Raw genomic sequence first — 21457 nt, forward strand, 5'->3', positions numbered from 1 at the left:
TCCTTCTACCCCTGTGTCAAAACCTCTAATGCTCTGTCAAAAACTCTGCACCATATTCATTGTTTGTATTTCTCAGGCACTCTTCCACAATGACTTCCAGTATTTGCTGCAGCCAGAATATACTACCTGAGTGAGAGAGTTGGGTTGGCTTTAAGTAGGGCAGATTGGCTTCAATTCCTGTGGTCTTGTTTGACAATGGCCATACTGGTTAACAGTGCAGCTACTCGGCAGCACGTTTGATACACTGTAGTTACATGTTATCATCATGCAAATGAGCAGGCTCCATGAAGATTGGGTACTGTGTGCATCAAAAGAAGATAAAGTAGGTTAATTGTGTATCATGAGCCCTGTGCCTGTTTCTGGGAACTTTCCAATTTTACACCCTTGTCGTATGAACCAATTTTTCACAGGACCCAAATTGTCATGACAAAGTAGAACTGTTTTTCTTTCGAAGAAGTTAGCCAAGAGCATGGTCAAGATGGAAAGGGAAAAGAGGAGATGTTTGGAGAAAAGGAGATGAGAGTGGGGAAAGAAGGATAAGAATCCTGCACATGGACCGCTATTACAGTAACATTCTGTCTGAATTCCAATTATTCTAAAACAAAATGAATCTTTGCTTTATAGACCAACAGCTGTTGACAAAAAAGAGACAGGCTTTTGAGAAAGAAAGATTGAGAAGAATAAAATAATAATATCACAGTATTGTTAAAGTGCAGAATGTGGTCAATTATCATTATAATTTAGTGTCATTTGACTATCTTTTTCCCATATCCTTGCATATTATTTCTATTCAAGTAAACATTTAATGTTTCATTAGGGTGGTTATGGCACCATGGTGTTGCCCATACCTTAAGGTCAGAAGGTCCAAGTTCAAGCTCCACTTGCTGCAGACATGTTTCATTTCATGTCTGAACACGTTGATTTAAAATCTCTACAATGCCCTCTTGAATGTCTTGGTTGACTGAACTTCGACCACACTTCCAGCCAGTACACTCAGACCACCCATGTGAAAATGTTTTTTTTTCACAACAGATTTGCTATGTTTGCAAATAACTTGACAATGTTGGATGATGACCACAAAGACCCAGACCTAGAGACCAATGTAAGGTCAGGGTTGATTTCAGGATTCATAGGCTAGATTTCATGTCATACTGACATAGCCAGGGGAAATTATCAATCAATTCATAAATAGAGAGTGACACACCAAGTATGGGATATGATTTCACCAAACCAAAGTAAGACTAATGAAACTGGTCATTGCCTCCATACCTATCAAAAGTTTCCAAGACACAGTTCTGGACAAACTACACTGCCAGAAAGGGAGATGCATTTTTCCAGGCAACAAATTGTACATGAATTAGTGTGCATTATACAATCTGATATAGATATACAAATTAGGAACAGCAGTTGTCCACTTGGCCCTTTGAATCCGTTCCGCCATTCAAAACGTTCATGGCTAATTCTGTTTTTGTTTTAAATTGTATTCCCATGTACTCCTTTTTGATTCTGACAAAGGGTCACTGGACTCAAAACATTCAACTGTGACTCTCTTTCTGTGTCTACAGACACTGCCCGAAGTGCTGAGTTTCTTCAGCATTTCTGTTTTTGTTTATGAATCCATCTATCTGTAGCTTAGAAATATCCATTGACTCCATCTCCATCCCCTTCTGATTTAGAGTTCCAAAGTTACACATCTTTCCAGGTGAAAAAAAAATTCCTCATCCCTATCCTTAATGGATGACCATAACTTTAATTTAGTGTCTCCTTGCTCAGAACTCATCAACAAGAGTATACATCATTTCCACATTCACCTCATCAAGACTGTTCAGGACTTCATACACTTCAATCAAATCACACTCCCTTTTCTAAACTCCAGTGAAAACATGCCCAGTATTTCTAACCTTTCCTCATAAGAATATGCATGCACACACACACACACACACACACTTAGAACTCACCTAAATTGGTTAAGCAAGATTTGCCTTTCATAATATCATGCTGACTCTTCCGAACTACTTTGAATTTTCTAAGTGCCCAGCTGTAACATTTTTGTAATAATTGAAGATAGCACCTTTCCCATATCCATCATCAAGCTAACCAGTCTGTAGTTCCCTTTTTCCTGATTTGCTCCCTTCTTACGTTTGCTACCTTTGAGGCTAATGGAACCGAATGAATTTTGGAACATTAACACCAAGCCATCTACAACCTCATGAGCCACCTCTTTCAAACCTGAGGATGAAGTCCATCAGGAACAACGACCATCCGTTTGCTCAGTACTGTTCCCTTGGTGATAGTAATCTCACCAAATTGGTCTCCTCTTTCTACGTTCTGATTTACACCTATTACTGGGATGCTGTTTACATCCTGTATATTGAAGACAGAAACAAATATTTGTTCATTTCATCTATTAGTTCCTTACTAACTACAATTAACTCCCCATTCTCCCTCCCCAGAACACCAACATTTGCTTTACTTACTCTTTTCCTTATCAAATACCTGTATCATCTCTTGCTATCCATTTTGACATTCCGAGCTGGTTTCTGTCATTCTCAGTTTTTTCCTATTGATAATCATTGTAGTCATTCTCTCCAATCACTTTATTTGCCGCTTATCTGTACAATTATATCTTTATTCCTCAAGTTTTTTCTTCCTTAACTTATTGAATTAACCACAGCTGATGAATGCTGATAAAATTATGTTGAGTTTTATGAAATATCCCCTCAAATGTGTGCTATTGCCTCTTTACTGACTTATCTCTCAGACTAATCTCCAAATTCATTTTAGCTAGTTCAGTTTCTATGCCACATAGTGGGTCTTATTTAAGTTTGAAATACTTGTCTTAGACCCACTCTTCTCCCTTTCAAACAGCATGTGACTCAATAGTGCTTCAAATGAAGGAGGTATAAATTCTAGAATAAATTGCAATTTGGCTTGGTCTCTAATTTTGTTTGATTTAGGTGTCTGATAAGTGTTTGGAGATGTTTATCAATAATGATGATACCGTATAAATACAAGTGAAAACCAGAGCAGAGAGATAGAAAGGTTTGAGGTGAGAATTCCAGAACTTTGTCCCTTAGTAGCTAAGTGATGGCCTTCCTTGCTGGAGCAGTTAAAATCGAATACGTTCAAATTGCACATATTTGGTAAATAATATTTCGGTAAACTTAGTTCAGTCTTAAATAGCCTTAAATTGGTGCCAGTGTAAATTGGCAATTTAAAAAGCTACATTAATTGAATATACAAAAAGGCAGAGATATTACAATCAACTGAGATTGAAGGTACCACTATTAACACAAGCAATGAGAAAAGAGGAGCGTCTTATCTATACATTAACTTTGAATAATCTTTCAGGTGTTACAGGAGCCAAGTCCGGTACAAATTGAACACTATAAGTGATCCAAGAGCTGGCACAATATTTACAAATTGGTTTTGGCATTAAAGTTTGATCCACATGTTTACAAGCAGAGTCAGTGTGGATCCTACTATTAATGTCATCACAATATTTTAGCTTAAATAATATTTAGTCTACTGTGAATTTGTAGGCATGCTTCTACAGAAAGTTATAAGAATCAGCATTTATTTAATTTTGACTTTCTTTGTTTAAGTTGCACTTTTAGTTTTAAGATTTAGGAATTTAAAACAGCTACCCAATCAATCAAAAATTTAGCTTTTATCCATTTGTCTTCTTTTACCCACAGATTTTTTTCACTTGTGACAAACTTTCATTTATTGCATTAACAATGGTGTATTAACAAATTTTAATCATCTGGTTGTACCATGGTAAATAATGATCCTTGATTGACATGCACACATGTATACAGACTCGGTAAATGATAGTAAAGAACAATAGGATTCTGGCTGACTTTTTTTTCTCACCCTTTCCCATTCCTAATTTGAAGCATTAAGAAATCATTAGTTAGTTCTGGGCCGCAATTAATTAACTCATCTGACATGGGAATTGGCTCCTGGCACCTATGTAGGATCAGCAATAGACCATTCAACTTCTTGTGTCTTTTCCACCATTTAATTAAATCATGCCTGATCTATACTGCAGCTTTACTTATACACTTCAGAACCACTCCCCTCAACACCTCAGGGTACTAAATTAAAAAAAAGTCAATTTTCAGTCTTGAAGATTTTAACTAATCCAACATTTTTGGGAAACACGTTCCAGTTTTTGAAGTTTTTATGTAAAACTAACTCCTAATTTTATTCTGAAATGGCCGAGCTGGAATTGTAAGATTTTGGTCCACTAGTTTAGATTTCCCTACCAGAAGAAATCATTCATCTGGACCATAAGGCAATGCCCCTCAGTTGGCTAATGTGATATAGTAACAGTTTTGTTATGACACAAATTGAAGAGGATATAACATTAAAACCAAAATGGTTTATAAAATAAACTATTGCAAAATAAACCCCTCAACATTCACGTTGAGATTTTGCCTTGTTAATCTTGCAGTAAATTAGTTTCTTTTCATTAATATTTTATTTCTAAATTTCAAAAGGAACATTGTGCATGGGTATGATGATTGAAGTAACCGTTTTTGAAATGTGGTCTGGTTTCTCAGTAAGAATGCAGTTGTGTGGAGGTTTTTTTTTAACATTTCCTGTACTCCTACTTCCTTTTTTTTATGAGTTGGTGTCTTAACACAACTTTGAAAAGATGGTTTAACAGAACTTGATTTTCCCTCCAACTATGGTGTGTTTCTTCAGTAGTCTAGCTTATGATGAACTATTTTAAGGATGAAATGGAATTGTTTTTTATGTTGAACTGCCTCATATTGAAAACTGAATCAGTAGTTTTGGATCAGACTCGTAAATACAGCAATGTTTTGGTTTATTTCAAGCAGCTAATATTTGTCCATTCAACTCGTTTTTAACTTTTATTAACTAATACCTACTTTGGGCACGCTACAGAAAGGTGCTGTTTATGGCCTCTTATTTTGGAGCTGGCATCAATATGTGGCAAAGCTGCTACAGCAGCTGCAAGTGTGAAACCAACAGGGACTGATACCGTTACACATGATTATAAGTGCAACGTACACTCATAAAGGAAGTGGGTTACTGAGAAAAGTTTTCTAAAACTTATAGCTCAAATTTACCACATCAGAATAGTTCTGTGAATATTTTTCAGCAGTCTAAATGTAATCTCTATCTCACTTTTCACCCCTTTCTCTCCCTTTTTCATTCTCCTGGTACATTACATAAACATTTTCTTTCACTGATTTTTAATACTGATTAATCGTCTACCCTCAACCTTGAAGTTGTAAACAGGCTTCAGTTTTTAATGTTAATGCTCATTTTGTGGCCAGTGCTGCTAATAGCAGAATATCTTGAAGGAAACAAAAAATGAAGTTCTGCAGCATTATGTAATGCAATTAGTTTTACAGTGTATGGATTAGTTATATACTGAATGCAAAATAATGGCAGGATTTTAAAGGCTGTTTTTATATTACATACATTTGCATTTTTGGAAGATAATGTCTGTCTTGCAACTTTGAGTTATTCTGTCATTTGTACCTTGAATTATGCCATTGGAAGCTATTTGCAAATTGCTCACAAGCAAAGTAACACTTGCTCATTTTTCAGTTTCAGCTAAAACAGACTCTCTTATGGTTGTAAAAGAGTTTAAAATGAGCATTTATAAAATGCTAAGATTACTCTATGCCTGATGTGAACCCAAATTAAAGGTGGTCTTGCAATTCTTGTTTTAGTGCAGCTGGAATTCAGACCAGGCAGACTTTTGCATTATATTACTATTTTGGAAAAATCCACGCATATTTCAAAGCATCTTCAAACTGGTAGTACACTTCATCACTGTTACATTTGATATAGTGAAATGAAGATACCCAGCTCCAATCCAAGTGTTGATGTGACCCTTAGAAACATTTAAATTCCACAAATTAATTGCTATTGAATGACTAGGTTTTACAAGAATCTTTTAAATTGAGTTGACTGAATCACAGACACACTAAAAGAGGGAACTTGTATTTCAATTCTAGCCAGCAAAATGTGGTAAGTATAGTAGTGCAAGCTTATAAACAGTTATGTGCTTATTACACACCCCAAGAGAGGCATTGAGAAACTTAACCTTTGGTAGAAAAAGGAAGATGTTGTCGAAACAAGAGTGTTGCACAATTTAGGAGAAATTTTACAAACACCTTGGACAGGATTTTCCTCAAGGGCTTCAAGACCTGATGATGGGGTCATATGTGGCTTGGAAGGTTGTACCCCAAAGTAGACCAATTACTAGCATGACTAGCTAGATGACTGTCCAGTTAAACACAGCAGGCCAGCTATTGGTGCTCTCCAATATGAAAGCAGCAGTAAGATGCCCTTACTGGCAAGTGTGGGACAGGGTGCTGTAAGGTGAAGCTTTTCTGCCTCCAGGTTTTTGAAGTCAGTCATTAAAAAATGGTTTTGGCAATTGGGCCACCATAATGGTGTACTGGTAGTGGGAGAGTTTTGGAGGGAGGAGATCATCACCGAGTGGCTGTGCAGTTACATCATAATCCAAGCTGGGAGGGCACTTCTCCCTGGACCTGGAAATAACTATGGCACTTTGCAAATTGAAGGGGGTAGGGGAATGCACAGAATGCAAAAAAGGAATGTGTATTAATGGATAGTGTTGTGAAGAGGATTGGCACTGTTCTCAGTTGTATTATGTCAGTACACCTTTAAGAAACACAGTCTTAATATTATCACTGCCCCATAGGATACGACTTGCGTTATAAAGACCTCATGCTCCACCTTACCTCTGATCACTTGGACATGCCCTGGTATAACACTATGCTTAATACTAGTTCAGCCACAGTTGTGCATGGGGAATGTCAAGTTTGATGTAACAGTTTGTTGTAATAATAAACATGGTTTGGATTCTTCAATACCATAGTGTTCAGCATCAATAGTATGGTGACAGAGGGACCGTGCTGTAAGCCCAGGTGCTCCTTTCCCACAAGGAGACAGGGTGCTGCCAGTAGGTACCCAGAAGGAGAAGGAACCACAGACAGACTCCCAGAAGTCTCTCCTGAGGACACTCCCACGATGCCTGATGCCATTACCTTAACCCTGTCTGCAATCCCAGCCCTGTGAGTGTTCACGCAAGGAGAGTCCACTTTCATCTGGGCAATACACAGTCAGTGTAGTCTGGGCCCTTTAGCTACAAATGCTCCCAGTATCTCTTGCTCAAAACTCCAAGGCCCACCGAGTTCACTACAAGACACGGTCCCTTCACCCCAACTGCTCACCTCGGGACTGCACCTGGATGTAGTGGCAAGAAAAACACAAAAGAAAATCTTCTGAGGCATAAAAGTGATGTTTAATTGTGAATAATTTGTCATTTTTTAAATATATGTACACTTTTCACCATCAATTGTGTGAGTGAATATCATTTTAGCTACTACTATGATAATGAAGGTGTGGAGATGAACCATCCTTTGTGCTATGCAATGTTATAATCCTGTCAGAGCAATAGCTAGCCTTTCCATAGTGCCCAAGCTGGCATGAAACTTTATCACAATTGAATGGTGGAGAATTAGCTGTTTTGACAGCTTCCATCAAGATTTAACCTTAACTTTTGTTAAACAACAAGAAAACTGTTTAGAGAAATCAGTTGGTAAATTGTGTTTGCCATTGGGATTATACAGGACAGCTGTCTTCAGCAGTATCAAAGCACTTAGTGAAAGATGAATTCACACAAGTCCATTGCATTGACTGAGCTTCACAAAGCTATCCTGTCTGAGTTCCTTCGGCTGATGTTGTAGTGGTGTAAGATGAGGAGGGTTTTGTGCCTTTTTGATGAATATCCTCATTGTCCAGCTCAGTACAATGCTGTGGTTCTCACAGATGTTCATTGACCATCACATGGTGTTGGCGAGTTCTGTAGTTGTGTGGAGCATTGAATCCAAATGGCATCCTCAGTCTGAAGGAACAGCAGTGAAAGCCCAGGCATGGAAACGTACATGAGAACCTGATGTGCAGGAGACGTCTTATTGTTCGCTTGCCCAAATGAAGGAAGGTGTTGTATTGCAGATATATAGCACATCATTATCTGGTGTTCTGGCTGCTAACCTTTAACAGTGTATAACTCCACTGGCCCCCTTTCCTCTGAATGGTATTCCATGGAGAGAGAATGACTGACACGCTCCTGTATCTTTGCTGCATCATGAGGGTACCTATGGCTGCAGGTTTCACAGTAGGAGGCACTCCCCATCCACTGCAGGTTGTTTCATGTCCTGGGCTTCCAAACGCAGATGTTTCTTATCCATTCATGTACCGGCCTTTGTGTAGAAAGCACAGGATGACCAAAGTTTCTGTATTTGGATCAATTGAGAGCTGTTCCTTTGAGCCGTTGTGAGCGATATCAGAAACACAGCAGCTCGTCAGTGCAAACATTGAGGCCTTCAATAAGAAGGTCAATGGAATGCCTCCAAATGAACCATGCACATTGTTGACCTGAATTAAATGTCTGCTAATCAAGTCTTTGGACATACATATGACAGGAGATTATTGCTGCCACATGTACAATGGGAGCCTGTAGGTTCAGAATGAGGCAGCAAGGCACATCGCAGTGAGGTAAGGCAGAGATTCTGTAAGCATTCAAGTTGCCACAAATCACTCATTAATCCTCCATTCACAGTAAATAATAAAGTGAGGTGTATTTGGTGATACAGAACATTTTTGATAAGGTTCCATAAAAAAAGGGGTAGTGGGGCAGAGAATGAGAATAAGAAAGCAAGCAAAGAGCCTCAGGTGTATCTGGCTTGAATCCATGAGCTGGGAGCCTTTCCCTGTAGGCAAAGTGAACTAGTAGCAGCATTACAGTGTGAGGTGTTGGTGCACTCCAAAATACACTTCAATGTGCACTCTAAACTGCGCTTAAATGAGCCTTGGTGATGTGGTGAGGCTGGAGAATGTCTGCTGGCAGTCTCTGTGGATGGGCTATGTGGAAGATCTCTACAAGTGAAGCAAATCCTGAGACGCTGGACACTGCAGCCAGGACTGAGTGAGTGAATGAGCAAGTGGTGAGCTGGAGCTACAAGGTATGCACCCTGACTTTCGTGATGGCAATTATTGTTGCCTAGTTTCTCTCTGCCATGTGAGAGAATATTAAGCTGCATGTAAATGTGGCGAGATTAAGTACTAATGATATATAAATGTGCACCATTTGGCCTCTTGCCTGTTGCTAGTGAGATTGTCTCGCTGTTCAAACCTTTTATGGAAAATCAAACCAATTTTTCTCAATGCTGAAAATTGCATTTTTTCAGATCTCACAATGTATTCCCAATGGACTTATCATTGCCCATGTTGTTCAAAAACTCGAAAAACTCTGCTCTTAATCTCTTTCTAAAAATCTAAATTTGTATTTAATATTTAACAATTAAGATTTAATTGAAAATTCGTGACCTGAGGGCTAAGCAAGGCTATGCAATGTATCCATAACGGAAGATCTGCAATTAGTTGACTAAGGAAGCGAGTTTAAAATTTTTTTCTGCAACTGGGGAGGGGGGGGTGGGGGGTGGGGGGCAGGTAACTCTATCAGGACATGCAAGTGTAGCCTCTCAGTGAAACTTTGCACTGAGTTGGATGAGAACAGTGTACTAGGAGTTTATTTAATTGTGCGAGTTATGGAAGGAGGTATTTCTTTTGTTTTTTTCACCCTGAGTGAATTGGCTCTTACTCTTACCCATAAGCATAGAACAGGAGAAATAAATAATTGTTGAGTAAGGATAAGGAATTTTCTTGCCACTCACTAATGCTCCAATTGCAGTAAATAATAAAGTGTGGTGTATTTGGTGTTACAGAGAAGGCTTTTGATAAGGTTCCATATAAAAGGGTAGTGGGGCAAAGTTAAAACAAATGGAGTAGGGGTAATATATTGACATGGATCAAGAAATGATGACAGACACAAAATAGAGTGAGAATAAATGGGTGTTTTTCCAAGTAGCAGGCAGTGACTAGTGGGGTACAAGAGGATCAGTGCTCGGATCCCAGCTTTATATCTTGGATGAGGAAACCGAAACCGACATTTCTAAGTTTGTTGATGCACAACATTGAACAAGATTGTGAGTTGTGAGGAGAATACAAGGATGCGTCAAAGTGATTTAGACAAGTTGAGTGAATGGGCAAACACATGACAGAGTTCATGACTTGAGATCGATATGACTGTTCAGAGAGTTGGGGCTGAATTCTTTGTGAGATGCTTTGTTAGTGCTGTTGGGGAGGTTTTGAATAAAATTTGCAAGGGTGTGGGAACCAGGAGATAATATGACAGCATGAACCCCAGGGGATTGAAGATCTAGAATAGAGAATAGCAAGTTAATGGGTGGAATTGGAATAAGGGAGAGATAAAAACGTTCTGAACCAGGGGATCTAAGATGGCAGTGATCTGAGAAGATCACACTGCAGAGCTTTGCATTGCAGCAGGAGCAGGAGGGTCTTTTAACCCACACAAACCAGGTCATCAGGATTTCTTGGGGCATTGGAAAGATTTGTGGAGCCCCAAGAAACATTTAAAAATTTACTTACCGGTATTTTCAGCTCTCCAGAAATGCCTAAAAAGGGAGGAGGAGCATCTGAGGCCGGGCCTGCAGCTCAGTCTGCAGCAGCCTCGGAGCTGATTACTCTCCAAGAACTGGTGAACCAGCTCTCAAAATCTCGCGAGATGTTGGGGAAACAGATTGAAGAGAAGCTGGCTCCAGTCTCTCTTATGCTGCAGAAGCATGAACAGCAGCTGAGACACCTGGAGAAGAGGATGGATGAGGTGGAGCACAGGGTCACAGTGGTGGAAGCTGATGCCAGTTCATTCAAGGAAGAGATCCAAGACCTGAAGACACAGGTTCGTAATTTGCGTGACCAAGTGGATGATCTTGAAAATAGGGGCAGGAGAAAAACCATTCGGATCATCGGTCTGCCTGAGGGTAAGGAAGGTGAGCGGCCTGCGGAATTTGTTGAAGATTGGCTTCCAAAATTCCTTGACTTGGAGACTGGCATGAGAGGATTGAAGATAGAGAGGGCTCACCGGGTCACAGCACGGAGGTCGGGTCTGGGTCAACGCCCTCGTCCTTTCCTGGTGCAGTTCCATCATTACCGGGATAAGGAGAGAGTCATGGAGGCTTCCAGACTCCAGGGGAAGGATCCAAAGGCCCTAATTTACAAGGGCTCTAAGATCAAGTTTTTTAAGGACTTTTCAGCAGCGGTGATCCAGAAACGAAAATTGTATGATGGTGTCAAGAGAAGATTGAAGGAGCTTGGGATTCAGTACTCCCTGAGATATCCGGCAGTGCTTCGGATCACCTTAGATGGATCCATGCATCTCTTTGACACATCGGAGAAGGCAAGAGACTTTGTGGACAAACTAACCTAATTTAAACAATTGTAGTATGTATAAATATTGTTGCTTGGGTATGCGTTTATCATTCTGTAAAAGAAATGGAGGAAATCTGGTTGGATTTTCCCCTTTTTTGTCCTCTATTGATAATAATTTGGTTCAAACTATGTCTGGCGGTGGTTAAGATGTACATTATAAATTTCTAAGTTAGGACATACCAAAGGATGGATGAGGTATTTAATCCCCTTTTTTATATAAAAGAATGTTTTTTTATTCATATTGATATTCTATGGGGTGTTTATTCTTTTTAGCTTGTGCTTGTGATGTCGCTGTAGCTAGGAGAAGTGAAGGTGATTGAGATGGTTAGATGCCTATTTATGGGCAGTTCAGGATGGGTAGTTGCCCCCTCCAGGCAGGGGGTGAGTTCATCTACTCAGCACTATTGGCGCTTTATATGTTGGTTTGTTTTCTGATTTTTGTTGTTTTTTATTTTTAATAATTTTGTATGTTTGTTAAATGTAGTAGTTTTAGTTTATGTAGTTTTTATATTTGGTGGACCATGTAACACTAAGGCTCAGCAATTTGTGGTTCAGGTTCCTCCTTTCTGGAATTTAAATGTAATTGCAGAAGATTGGATTAAATGGTGTACCTGGAATATCAAGGGAAATCACTCACCGATTAAGAGGAAGAAGGTACTCTTGAGTCTTAGAAAGGAGAAGGTGGATATTGCTTTGTCACAGGAGACACATTTGGATGACAAGAAGCATCTGAAATTACAGCAGAATGGCTTTGACCGAGTTTATTTTTCATCATTTAATACCAGATGTAGGGGGGTGGCTATATTGGTAAGGAAAAGTCTTTCATTTAAATTGTTAGAATGTGTTAAAGACACATACGGAAGGTTTGTAATTCTTAAAGCCTTGATAAATGGGTGTACAAAGTTAAAAATCACACAACACCAGGTTATAGTCCAACAGGTTTAATTGGAAGCACACTAGCTTTTGGAGCGACGCTCCTTCATCAGGTGATTGTGGAGGGCTCGATCGTAACACAGAATTTATAGCAAAAATTTGCAGTGTGATGTAACTGAAATTATACATTGAAAAATTGATTGTCTGTTAAGCCTTTCATCTGTTAGAGTACAGTGATAGTTTCACTTCTTTCATGTGTAAATCACAAAACCCTTTTTTTTAAAGTTGCATTCTTGGGTTAGCTGTTAACAATGGTGATAGCTAGACAATATGTTGAAGGTGTTAGCCCCCTGTGTTCTCTGTCTATGACCTGATGTTTTACCAGGCAGCATCCTGGTAAACCTCCTCTGAACCCTCTCCAAAGCATCCACATCTTTCCTATACTAGGGCGACCAGAACTGGACGCAGTATTCCAAGTGCGGTCTAACCAAAGTTTTATAGAGCTGCAACAAGATCACAAGACTCTTAAACTCAATCCCCCAGTTAATGAAAGCCAAAACACCATATGCTTTCTTAAAAACCCTGTCCACTCGGGTGGCCATTTTAAGGGATCTATGTTCCTCCACACTGCCAAGAATCCTACCTTTAATCCTGTACTCAGCTTTCAAATTCGACCTTCCAAAATGCATCACTTCGCATTTATCCAGGTTGAACTCCATCTGCCACCTCTCAGCCCATCTCTGCATCCTGTCAATGTCCCTCTGTAGCCTACAACAGCCCTCTATACTGTCAATGACACCTCCAACCTTTGTGTCATCTGCAAACTTGCTGACCCATCCTTCAGTCCCCTCATCCAAGTCATTAATAAAAATTACAAACAGTAGAGGCCCAAGGACAGAGTCCTGTGGAACACCACTCACCACAGACTTCCAGGCAGAATATTTTCCTTCTAAGGATGTTAATTAAGGATGTTACAGTGGATTCAAAGTACTGGTGAATGGACCCCTTTATTCTCATGGACAGCAAGTTTGTGGAGTATTTCTCTCGGGAATTTCGGGCATTCCTAGACATCAACATAGGCTCGGTTGATAGCTCATCTGTTCTCTGGGAAACTGCCAAAGCTTATGGCAGAGGGTTAGTTATTTCATATTCCACAAGTAGGAAGCGGCAGAAGGGTGAGCAGCAACGTCTCCTTGAAGCACGGTTGAAGGCAGCTGAGAAGGCCTATTTTGACAGACCCTCGTTGGTCAAACTACAGAGGATTACGGCACTGCGGTCTGCACTAAATTCCTTGCTCACGCAGACGGCAAAGAAGGAGCTGGCTTTTGTAAAGCAAAAGTTATACGAGCATGGTGACAAGCCAGGCAAATACTTAGCATACCTTGCCAGAAAGAGAAGTGCCATTACAAAACCATTACAGCAATTGGGGAAGGGTCTGGGAACCTAACATGTGATTCTAAAAAGATTAATGTGGCGTTCCAGAGATTCTACTCTAAGTTATATCAGTGTGAGAATTGTGAGGAGGGGCAGGCCAAAATGGAATCTTTTTTTTTAGAGATCTGAAGCTCCCGGGTGTGACTCTCAAACAACAGTCCTTTCTCAATGCCCCATTATCAGAGCAAGAAGTGCAGGAAGCTGTGAGGCAGCTTCAGAGTGGAAAGGCACCCAGTCCTGATGGACTTCCCAGTGAATTCTATAAGGAATTTCTAAGTATACTGTCAGGCCTGATGCTGAATATGTTTAATGATTCATACAGTCATGTTTGTCCCCCACCATCTCTGAGAGAGGCCAATATTTCACTTATCCTTAAAATAGGGAAGGATCCGGAAGACTGTGCTTCATACAGGCCCACCTCGCTGTTAAATGTGGACTTTAAGATCCTCTCTAACGCTCTTGCGTTAAGGCTGGAGACTGTGTTACCCGCTATTATTAAAGAGGATCAGACGGGCTTCATAAAGGGTCGCAGATCCTCCAATAATGTTAGGAGGCTGCTTAACATAATTCAAGCCTGCCAACAGGAGTCAATACAGGGATTGGTGATTTCTTCAGATGCAGAGAAGGCACTTGACCGAGTTGAGTGGCCATACCTTTTCTATACTCTAGACTGGTTTGGTCTGGGCGAAGTCTTCATAAGATAGGTAAAGGTTCTCTACAGTGTACCTCTAGCTGCGGTCATTACCAACGGGGTACGATCAAGCAATTTTAATATTTCTAGGGGCAGCCGGCAGGGCTGTCCCCTTTTACCATTACTTTTTACGTTGGTGATTGAACCGTTGGCAGAGGCCATTCGTGGGGATCTCAATATATCAGCTCCAGAAGTGGGGTCAAAATTACATAAGATCTCGCTGTATGCAGATGATGTTCTAATTTTCTTGACAAATCCAGCAGTCTCAGTGCCTTGCCTGATATAATGCATTCACACGTTTGGCGCTTTTTCAGGGTATAAGATTAATTTTGCTAAATTAGAGACTATGACTATGGGTGGTCTTACAAAAAAGTTGGCTCTTGAGAGTGACTGTAGATTCCCATTTAGATGGTCATAGGGGGTTTTCTGTATTTGGGCATATTCATTACTCCAGTTCTGGATTGGCTGTTCAAAGCCAATTTTACTCAAATTATTTGAAAAAATTAAACAAGATCCCCAAAAATGGGAGGCACTTCCAGTCTCATGGTTGGGTCAGATAGCGCTTATTAAGATGAATATTCTCCCCTGTTTGCTATACCCTATATGAATGCTCCCCCTGATTTTCAATAAACAAACACTCAGGAGACTGAACAGTTGGTTCAGCTCCTTTATCTGGCACCGTAAATGCCCCTCATTACATTAGCCAAACTGCAGTTGTCTCACAGATTGGGGGGAGTAGACATTCCGGACATTAAAAATGACCAATTAAGCTCGCTCTTGACCTACGTAAGTGATTGGGTTTGTGGGGACCCTCTTTCAATATGGCTAGATATCAAAGTCTCCCAGGCAAGGTGCCCCCTTACCAGTTCGCTGTATTTGGACAAAGTGAGGACAGTTAGAGAATATTGCCATAACCCAATAGTCATCAATACTGTTAAAGCATGGAGGGCAATTCAGCAGGGGGAAGGTAATATTAGCAAAACATCTTTGTTTACACCTTTAGTGAGTATGCCAAGTTTTTAACCGGGTATGATAGATTCAGGATTTAAACGTTGGGCAGCTAGGGGTATATCTTGCATGGGTGATTAATTTGAGGAAGATATAATGATGTCCTTCGATCAGTTAGTACGGAAGTACGAGTTACCTAATAGAGACCTCTTTCTTTTTTTCAAGTTAGGGATTTTATTCAAAAAAAGACCACACTTTTGACTGATCCCTACAAATCTGACATAGAGGGGTACTAAGGGGTTAGAGTACACTCTCTGTCAGTACTCTATATCACCAATTGGGGGATGCCACCTCAGATGAGTCTGATCGACTCTGCAAGATGTGGGAAAGAGAACTGGGTGTTGAAATTTCTTCAGAGGCATGGGAGGATATTTGGGAGAATGCAAGGAAGATATCAATTTGCAATAGGACCCATGCTTTACAGTTGAAGATTCTCCACAGGGTCTACTTATCCCCAGACTGTTTGTCAAAACTTAAACCAGAGGTACCTTCAGCATGTCCCAAGTGCAAGGTCTGCACGGGTACTCTTACCCATTGTCTTTGGTCTTGTGACAGGCTTCAAACATATTGGAGTGCTGTCGTGGGTGCAATGGAGAGGATTTTGGGTGTAGGGGTGGAGAAGGACCCTATTTCACTCCTTTTAGGCCTACCCATTGTATTTTCTGCAGACTCGCATAAGGAAAAACTTTTCAATATTCTTACATTCTGTGCAAGGAAGAATATCTTGCTCGGTTGGATATCAGAAAAACCCCCAGGCCTGTCGAGTTGGCGGAAGATTGTTATGGAGCATATTCCCCTGGATTTTCTCACAAATATGGTACACCACAAAACTGAGAATTTTTCCAAGACATGGCAACCCTTTTTGAAATACCTGGACACAGATTTATCTGCCACATTAACAAGGGCTTTTATATAGCCTTAACGATTGTGTTTCATGAGTCCAATATCCAGGGAGGAGGAACTGTGAATGTATGAGTGTTTTGTTTGGCTGGGCTGAGTTATTACTATTTATTTGTTTGTTGTTAGGTATTTATTTAGTTAGTTAAATAGCTAGTTTAAGTTTTTTTTTTAAATTTTATACTTCTCTATATATGTTTATACATTCATATAGGAGGGTGGGTTGGGGAGTTTTTTATTATTTGAGTTTAGTTTTGTACTATTTTTGTACTGTTTTGAATTGCATTGTTTTCTATTTGTTGTAATATTTAAAAATCTACTTTTTCTTAATAAAAATATATTATAAACAAAAACTTTCTGAACCAGTGTGTGACAGTGTGCCAGAAAATTCTCAGGAAGCTTTGCTGCTTCAAGTAGACATCCAATTCAAGTAGACATAGCATGCATGCATGTGTAGTTATTATGTAGCCTGCTTACACATGTGTAGGCCAAAGCATTCAGTCTGCGTTTACATATTAATCCAAGATTGTACATCTGGGATGAGAAGATACAGTAAAGAGGCGTGCATTTGTTGAATGACTGTTGGAAAAGCCAGCATTTCTAAAACATTGCCTCATTAACATGCATTGTGAATATTTTTGAAATTTTGTTTTAGTTAAGTCACTGATCAAAGTCTGAGAACAGATTCTTAGATATGGATAAATTGCTGTATGCACTTTATTGTAAACCTCTGTAGTAAGACCATAACCATAGTCCATCCAAGTACATGGGACATTTAAGAGCATCAATTCAAGGGCCCTCTTGTGGGGCAGTGGTAGTGTCCCTACCCTTGGACTGTGTGGCCTTGGTTCCCCTTCCCCCACCTCACCCTAGTTCTAAACTTCCAGCTCAGCACTGTCCCCATGACTTGTCCGGACTTGTCCTACCTGCCTATCTCCTTTTCCACCTATCCACTCCACCCTCTCCTCCCTGACCTATCACCTTCATCCCCTCCCCCACTCACCCATTGTACTCTATGCTACTTTCTCCCCACTCCCACCCTCCTCTAGCTTATCTCTCCACGCTTCCGGCTCACTGCCTTTATTCCTGATGAAGGACTTTTGCCCGAAACGTCGATTTCGCTGCTCCTTGGATGCTGCCTGAACTGCTGTGCTCTTCCAGCACCACTAATCCAGGACTTGGTTCAAGGCCCACCTATTTTCAGAGGTGTGTAATAACATCTCTGAACAGATTGGTTAGAAAAGTAGGTTTTTTAAAAAAAGTGATTGTGCAGTGGAATAGTTTGTGTCCTTGAAATGTCCCATGATACTGACAAGATTGGGAGTCATTGGTGTATGTGATTGCCAAAGTGTAGTAATTTAGTGAGTTACAGATGCAAATTACCACATAGAATGATATTGTTGGAGCTAAACTAGAGACCTGGTTCAAGGACTAGGCGGTAAATATCTACTAACCCCTTGCATTCCTCATGCCGCCTCCCTGAGGAAGTGCAGACCTACATTGCAGGGCATACTGGCAATTGCCATTGAAAGGCTTCTGCAAGGACACTTTGAATGCAGGGACCCAACTCATGGATGAAACCAAGCAGCATCTGTTTGCTTGCTCTTTTTGTACTCACTTATCTAGTGTCCACCAGCCTGCATCCAGCATCCATACCTGTTTGCAAGTTGGTGCTAAGGGCTCTCAGTACTGCCAAAAACATTGTAAGGTTCAGATGAATGTCTGTGCTAGCTTTGTATAAGAGTGAAATATCTCATCCCACTCCCTCACATTTTCCCTGTAATCCTGCATTTTTTTGTTTTGTTCTCTTACTTGAACATTTTTCTTTAGAAAAGCCTGATTAACTCTGGTTCCATCACACTCTTAAGAACATTTGAAAGTATAAACACTTGCTTTGGCTGTGCTGGCTCTTTTGCTTATCACCTTAACTCTGTATCCTTTAATTCTCCGTCCTTCTGGTAGGACCAGTTTCTCCTGATCTTACTGTTTGGTTTCCCTCGTGGTTTTGAACTCCCAAACCTTCTCGCAAGCCTCTCTAAAGAGAACAGCTGCAGCTTCACCAAACTCTGTCAACCTGAAGTCTCTGATCCTTGGGACTATTCTTGTAAACCTTCTCTGAACCTTATCAATACTTCCACATTCTTCCTAAAATATGCTGAATTAATCAAAATGCTCCAGGTATTGTGGTCATATTTGTGGTCGAACTAGTGTTTTATGGAGGTTCAGGTTATTTGTTTTTGTGCTCTATGCCTGTAGTTTCTAAAGCCCAGGGTCCTGTATGCCTTATTAATCACTCGCTCAACGTGCCCTTCCACCTTCAATGATTGGTGCATATATAACTGCAGGGTCCCCTGCTCCTGCACCTACTTTATCCTTTTACTTTATATTGCCTTTCCCTGTACTTCCAACTTGAATGGATCATTTCATACTTTATTGCAGTAAATTTCATATGTTACACATTGGGTCTGTTCCATGAGCCTGTGTCCTGTTGGCGCCCGCCACTGACCTCTTTGCTCTTTGCAATGCTTTCAAACTCCTGTCATCTGCAAATTTTGAAATTACTTAGAGGTCATCAAAACAGTTCAAGAGAAGTATTTGTCATTATACCAATCTCTGGGGAATCCCACTACATAAGTTCCTCCAGTGTGGAAAGCAATCATTCGCCACCACAGAGTCTCTTCTACCTATGTACTGAGCTGCTGCCATCCATTTTATTTTTGGGTTTCAATTTGTCAGCAAAATTGTGGCATTTTGAGGAATGTGGATATATTGATGCTCTCCTCGGTGCCTCAAAAAGGATCATTTAGAAACTTTCATCTCTGGGCAATATGCTAATAGCTTTTCTGTAAAATGTGTTTTTTCATGCATTTAAATATTCTTGATGTGTAAACATAATTACATAATATTTAATAACTGGATCCTCCTGCACCTATTGTTGAATGTAAAAAGAGCCAATAACCCTTATTTTGATGGTGTTTTCTTTCACACCATTTTGGATGGGAAAATATTGAAGTGCCCTAGATATCAGTTAAAATGAGCACGAAGAGGGCTCTTGTGGTGCAGTGATAGTGCCTTTATCTTGGCCAGATGGTTCAAGTTCCACTTGCACCAGAGGTGTGTCACAAAATGGCTGAAGAGATTGCTTTGAATATTTTCTAATCAATCATTAAGTCTCCTGAATATGTTAACGAGGAGATTAACCCCTATTTCAGCATTCAGCCTGGGACAGTTGGTCAGCTCTGAACAGACAACGTGCTGCGCTAGTTTAATTAGTGCATTCTTACTTCAATTTTTTAAAAAAGAGTTTCTTTGTAAATCACCTACATATGGGGTGAGCCTGAATGAAGAGGTATGTATCTGCTGGCTCCACAGCACTACAGAGCACTGTTGTCAGACAACCTTTAGATTCTTGTATTTGGGTTTTAAGTTCTGTGTGCTCTAGTGTACATGGTTCTCTCAGCTAATTTGTTGCTTTTGTAATAAGGTGAAGTCTGTGCTCCAGTGAGTGAATATTAACGTGCTTTATTCAATCTAACTATTTCCAAGACATGGTGAGAAAGGATTTCCTGCTGGAACCTTATAGATTCAGGCACCAAGACTGTGTGGTTGGCTGTAAATGTGATTTAGCTCCATTTGCACATGCTCCGTAGTCATTCCTAGAGTAAAGATGCAATTAATTTTTTACTTTATAGTATTATCTTGTCCCACTTATCACATGACTCAGATTGTTGGGGTCAATTATTTGAAGTTGCAGAAATTGATAAAATGAAGTCTTTCAAAACCCATCAAAGTAATTTGTGATTTAAGTGGAAATAAATCCAAACATTGAGCTGAGATTCCACAGTGAGGAATCTTGGGGTTATAAGATAGAATAGAATGTTAAAATGCTTGAAAGAAACAGTTGATTAATTGCACCATATTTCCAGAAAATAGTAGAAGTAGCTCAATAAATAATTCCTAGTGAATAACAGTTCGGGGGGGATTAAAGGAATACTGCAGCTAGGGACGGGGAGCCTTGTTTTTGCCTGTTGAACCTTTCATATCTGCATTACAAAATCACAGGCTCTAGCTACCACTAGGTGGGGACAATAATATTGGTTGTTTTTTAGTTTGGGCATCTAAAGCAACTTTTCAAAACTAATTGTGCATTAACTACATTCCAGTTTTAAAATGTTACAGCCATTCAGTTCTATGAAAGTCTGATTGCAATCACGGTATGTTTATTGCAAGAACCATATTTTCCAGTTTTATTTCACTTTGACTCTTCTTGGGTCTGCTCTCTTTGGACATTGAGTGTCAGCGGTTTATTCAGCCACAATGGCATCACAACTGCGATTGATTTTTATTTAAGTAGTGTGCAATATGTTTGGATAAAAATCCTGAATAGGAATCAAGGCTCTTTTTGTAAAATTCCTTTGTGTCCTGGCTTAGGTCTGTTATAGTTCTCCACATGTTTTTCTCGTTGAGGTCAGCTAGCTCAGAGCAGGGATTAAGGCTGGGAAATCGGAATATACATTTTCGTCATGGGCTTCAGAAGCGCACACTGTGAGAGAAACAGTCACACATTGTAATTTTCCCTCAGATGACGATTTAATAGCCAGAAGTCAGGCATCTGGGTGAATTAAGGAAGCCATGCAAGACCCTGTAGCTGGGGGTACAGTCAGAGGTCTGTCACATTGGAAGATATTGAAGGCTGCAGTGGAAGGTAAATAAGACTGATGGTGTGTCAAAGTGAAGGTGTCTGCTCAACAATGTGTAAACTGTCAGCTGCTGAGTGGCTGTCTAGACCCTCTTTAAGGAGAGTAAGTAGCTCTGCCTGGTGTGCTGGCCACCCATTCTGCTGTTGGGATATCAAGTTCATTCAGGCAGTTAAGCTGGCCTGCAGTGCCAGTGGGGACTTGGAGGTTAACAGGAAACTCCCTTAAGTGGACATTAATGAACTGGATTGGTTATCTACCACATGTGGATAAATGCTGGAAAAGCACAGCTGGTCAGGCAGCATCCAAGGAGCAGGAGGGTTGACGTTTCAAACATAAGCTGTTCATCAGGAATGTCCGATGAAAGCTTATACTCGAAACATCGACTCTCCTGCTCCTCAGATGCTGCCTGAACGCCTGTGCTTTTCCAGCACCACATGTTTTGACTCTGATCTCCAGCATCTGCAGTCCTCACTTTCTCCCACATGTG

At 40.2% G+C, this 21457-nt stretch overlaps 1 protein-coding gene across 3 annotated transcripts in view; it reads left to right on the forward strand.

Moving 5' to 3' along the window:
- The window catches only part of LOC140485793 (tumor necrosis factor alpha-induced protein 8), a 131105-nt gene that overhangs the window by 12602 nt on the left and 97046 nt on the right, over positions 1-21457 (forward strand). Inside the window, exon 1 of one of the 3 annotated variants that reach the window (XM_072584306.1) lies at positions 19497-19619. The exons of the other annotated variants lie outside the window; for them this stretch is intronic. The gene's annotated coding sequence lies outside the window, so the exon portion shown is untranslated. Of the gene's footprint in view, positions 1-19496; positions 19620-21457 lie in introns of those variants that run through there. 3 annotated transcript variants of the gene reach the window in all.

This window comes from Chiloscyllium punctatum, chromosome 2 (assembly GCF_047496795.1).
Source record: "Chiloscyllium punctatum isolate Juve2018m chromosome 2, sChiPun1.3, whole genome shotgun sequence".
Classification (NCBI taxonomy): domain Eukaryota; kingdom Metazoa; phylum Chordata; class Chondrichthyes; order Orectolobiformes; family Hemiscylliidae; genus Chiloscyllium; species Chiloscyllium punctatum.